The sequence below is a fragment of the Grampus griseus genome (assembly GCF_964374135.1).
Source record: "Grampus griseus genome assembly, chromosome: 5".
Taxonomy (NCBI): domain Eukaryota; kingdom Metazoa; phylum Chordata; class Mammalia; order Artiodactyla; family Delphinidae; genus Grampus; species Grampus griseus.
Window position 1 is genome coordinate 64,569,646 of NC_138998.1, and position 4,620 is coordinate 64,574,265.

Genomic DNA, 4,620 nt, shown 5'->3' on the forward strand with positions numbered 1-4,620 from the left:
GAACTGTTCCGCCTGTTAGAAGTCAAGGCATGGTTATATAAGCTTTTTGAGACAGAGGGCTGTACATCACGTGATGTATTGATATTATCAACAGTTTACTTAATGCAGATCTAAGCATCATCCTGGTGGGTCATGTGACCCCTGCAACATCAAGAAGGAATGTTATTAAGGCGTTGTCTGGTTGATGCTAGGAGCGTGTTGCTCTTGACGGTTGAGCAGGTATTCCTGCCCCTGGGGGAGGTCTGGTCGAATCCTAATGCAGACACTCGGTAATGCAGACACTCGATGCGCAGTGCCGGGAGACAGGGGGCCAAAGGGCAGGGAAGCATTTTTATGTTTAAATTTTCTTGCTTTGCCATGAAATATGAATTTTATTTCACAAAGTCACCCCTGTCTTGCAATGTTCTTCCTCAGAATTTAACTCAGTACCCATTCCTTGGGCCCCAGCAGGACCATAATCCAGGGTTTCCCTGGGCAAGCAGGCTTTTCACTTCCATACTGGTGCTGCTTCAGCCCGGGCTCTCTTGAGATGCTGCCATTCCCTCTACCCTTTGGGTGTCTTCGCTCTGCAAAGCTAACTGGAGAGGACAGAGCTTCTCTAGCAAACATCTGCTTCCTCCCCCCAACATTGCCTTCTCCCCAGTCTCTTGGAGTAATAAGGATTTGAGGTACCCCGTAGAGAGGCAGTTGGGGAAATAGGATAACAAAGTAGAGGAGTGATGGAGGGTCTTGATCTCAGTCATTGCCCTTGATCCATGGCTCCTGGGACAATGTTCTCCGGAGTCGAGCCAGATAGCTCCTGTTGGATCCCGGCCTTCCCTAGGTCACGCAGACCTCTTCCTCCAAGAAGGCTTTCAGGCTCAGGACTCTGAGGGATCAACTAAGGTTCTTTCTGTGACCTACCCACCTCAGGTGGATTATTTGCATTTTGATAACTTACAGGTAAGATATTTTCAGGGGCGAGAAGACAGATCCTAGGAATGGCACCCAGCAAAGTAAATAAGACCTTGGCTTTCTCTTCTTTGAATACCTCTCATCTCTGGTACCTTGAAGATGTTTAGTAACTGCTTGTTTACTCATTTAGAATGAGTAACATTTACTGATACAGAAAACCCAGCTAGTGCCAGAACACTCCCAAACTCTTAGCCCCCTTATACCCCACTTACGTGTGTGATCACATGCATCTCTGTCTCTTGTGTTCAGTTCAGCACATCATTCGGGTCCTGAATGATTACCCCATGCCAGACAGAAATGCTGGAAACTGATCTTACAAAGACAGCTAAGGCTCTGTCTTCAAGGATCTTCATTCCAGCCTAGGAGACAGACTGCAATAGAACATGGGAAGGCCCTACTAGAGTGATGAACAAAGAAATAATGGGAGCCGTGAGAAATGGCTGACTGACTACCTGGAAGAACAGGAAAAAACGCTCATGGAGAAGAAGACATTGGGTTGGGTTTTGAAGGGTGAGTAGGGGTTATTATGGTGGACAGAGCTTTCTGGGCAGAGAGACCTTGATATACAGGCACAGGCCTAAGGCCTAAGAGTGTTTGGGGGGTGTGTTTGGAGATCACTGAGAAAGATGAGACTGGCCAGGGAGGATTAGAGGGTAAAGGGCTGGCAGCTTGAGCTAAGGATGATGGCAGCGGTGGTGGTGGGTAGGGAACAGGAGGGCTTTTGTTACTTTTTGAGTAAAGGAGGGTGTCGTTGGGTCTGTGTTTCAGAGAACTCTGGTGGCAGAGTGATAGCAGTTCTGGGCCAGAGGCGGGGACACCGCTTAGGAGGCTGCTGCAATGTTCCAGGTCAGGAAACACCGGCCTGCATCAGGTCAGCAGAGTAGAGAGGGAAAAAGTTGTTTACTGTTAGAATCTTATCAGGCAGCTTAGTTCCTATTCTTGTCCTTCCAATTATTTGCCAGCTTATCAGCCTTGACTGGAAAAAGTATGTTATCGGCACCAAAGCTTGTAGGCAGTGGAAGCAACAGGCTGGCAGCAAGTTCATGCCTTAGAATTGTGGGCTGGGGCCTTGGTGGCCAGAGCGACCTGACTCCTCCTTTTGCCGGTGAGGAAACTGAGGCCCCAGGGAAGTGCTCAGTCACACCCTTGTCCTCTGAGCTGGAGTTGGGTGTGGCCCTTACTCCCTTTCCTGCTCTTTTTCAAGGGTGTTTTTCATTCTCTCTCTGCTGAGCCTGGCTGGACACATTCCTTCCCCACCCCACCCCTAGGGGCTTTGCTTGGGAGAATTTGGGAGGGACTATAACTTGGAGATCGTTGTTACTGGGCTTGAACCTTGTTCTTTGCACTTTGAAAACAAAGTGATTAAGAAGGTTCATTTTCAGTCTGAGAGTGCTTTGGGGGTTTCTTTCTTTTTCTGCTATTTATTCCTGTCGCTTGTTTGCCGGAACCAAGCTTCTGCACGATAACTTTAAGGTTCTTTGCCTGTGGCGGCCCCCACCCTCATTCCCCTTTTATTTTTACTTATTTTTGCTTTCCTAAAAGTTTTCAGGCTGCCAGCATTAGATCCCTTACCGGGTAGATCCTGGTGTTTTTTCTTTCCGTCTTAAACCTGCCCTATCACAGCCCATCTCATAGAACCCATTAGCGTTTCGTAGCCTTTGTAGCACTTTTTATGTGGCGAATGCATTTCACGGTTGTTTTTTATTACTTAGCTCACAATTGCCATCCAAGAGATGGGTGGGCAGGATCAATCTTGTAAAAGTTCAGGGGTGAAGGAACTTCCCCTGGGGTGCTTAAGTGGTACAGCGAGAATCAGACTCTCAGCTCTAAAGCTCCTGTCTTGTTCCTTCCTTCACTTCTGCTGGTGAGCAGGAGATAATTGATGTGAAAGTCTTTAGCAAGCCCTATACACAGGTGAGAAACTGTTATTATTTCATGGTGTGGTAATTGGTAGCATTAGCTGCCCGTCTGTGACTTTGGAAGGCACCTGAGAATCTGGTTGGAGACCCCAGAGCCCTGAGGATACGGGCTTCAGATGCTATCATTTCAGCAGTACCATCACCAACTTTGTTTTTGGTGTAAGAAAACAAAGACCTGTGTTTGAGTCACACATTAGCCCTGTGATCTTAAGCAAGTTCCAGAACATTCCTGAGCCTCAGTTACCTTCGATTTTAGATCATGTGATCTATCCCAATGCATCTGTGAGAACCAGATATTTCTCTGACAGTGCTTTAAACATGGCCGTATAGTGTGTAATGTGGCCGTGCAGTGGGTACACGGGGCTAATCCTTGGTGCCCAGCAAGGTGTCTAGCCCACAGGAATGGCACCTTGTCCTTCTAGAGGAGACTGTGGGATTTAGACCCAGGCAGCTCCAAGTTCAAGTCTTAGCCGTGCGACTTAAGGGAGGGTGCTCCCTGAGGTGGTCACGGCCGATCTGGTGTACTTACTTACTCATTTTTAGACTTCTTATTCATGAGGGCATCACTGTTGACAACAGTCACTTTGCGAAGTGGGGCGAGTACCACAGACGTTCACAGGCATTTCCAGGCTATGCAGAGGGATGGTTTGTCACCAGTGAATGGCTGTCCAGTGTTTCTTCTTCTCCGTTGTGATCCTCCAACTCTCTCTTGGTTTTTTAATTTTTTAAATTTATTTTTATTTGAGAAAAATCGGCTGACATCTTTATTGCTTTGGGGAAGGGGGTCACCCAGGAGCTCTTGGTGGGCAGGTCTGCTTCCTCTTCACCGTCACAGGCTTCTGGCAGCGCAGGATGGCACTGGCTCTCCAGGGGTCGGCCAGGCTCCAATCTGTGCGGTGCTTGTTCTTTTGGATCACGTGCCGGATGCTGCTGCGTGTGGCCCGGGCGTTCTTGTTGATGGTGGTCCGCACATAGGTGGCCGGCTTTCGCGGGCCGCATCACCGCTTCATCGCTACCATGACCCATTTGCTATCCGCCGGCTGCACACCCACAGTCTTGCGGTGAATGGGCCCGTTGTGGCGGAAGGAGTTGCGGGCCTTTAGGTTACTGGGTTTGGTGCTGTACGTCTCCTTGTTCCTCTTGATCAAGAAGGTGGAGCAGTTCCGGACGACCAGCCATTGCAGGCGCGCGGACATGGCGGCAGCTCCTCTGGTTGCGGAGGCTGGAAAGAGGCAGGCGGGGGGCGGGGCCTCTCTGGGGTTTGGTTTGCGCTGTGTTTGCGCTCTGCTTCTAGTGCAGTCGTTGCTTCTTTCCCGGCCTCCCATCGAAGCCCCCAGTAGTTCCCATGGAAAGCTGGTGCTGAGGGGTGGTTCCAGGCCTTCCTCAGAAACTTGTATGGGAACCTTTCACGGGGCAGGTAAGCAAGAGGGTCAGGACAGGGCAGAGGTGTTTCATTGTCCTTCAAGAAGGGTGCTTTGGCCTCATTCCATCCCCACAGTGCCCACAGTGGGCACTTTTTCCGCTGCAGCCGTGGTCGGCATTCCTTAGTCACTCAGGCCATCAACCAGCAGCTTCGGAGAAGATGGCTGTGGGCGTGTGTAGTGCGAATTCCTTGGCATTTTCAGGAGACCGCTTTTTGGGCGTTAAGGGAATCCTGTCTTTAATGTTAGTGTCTATTTCCTTGTCTGTAAAAATGGCTGTAGCAACAGTACTTGATGCAGAGGTAGAGGGACCATACTTTCTGGTT

At 49.5% G+C, this 4,620-nt stretch overlaps 1 pseudogene across 1 annotated transcript; it reads right to left on the bottom strand.

Moving 5' to 3' along the window:
• Window positions 1-3,658: 3,658 nt before the first annotated feature.
• LOC309823135 (large ribosomal subunit protein eL28-like) lies at window positions 3,659-4,069 on the bottom strand (annotated as a pseudogene). The gene has a single exon. The product of its transcript is annotated as a large ribosomal subunit protein eL28-like (transcript).
• Between the last annotated feature and the right edge of the window lie 551 nt (window positions 4,070-4,620).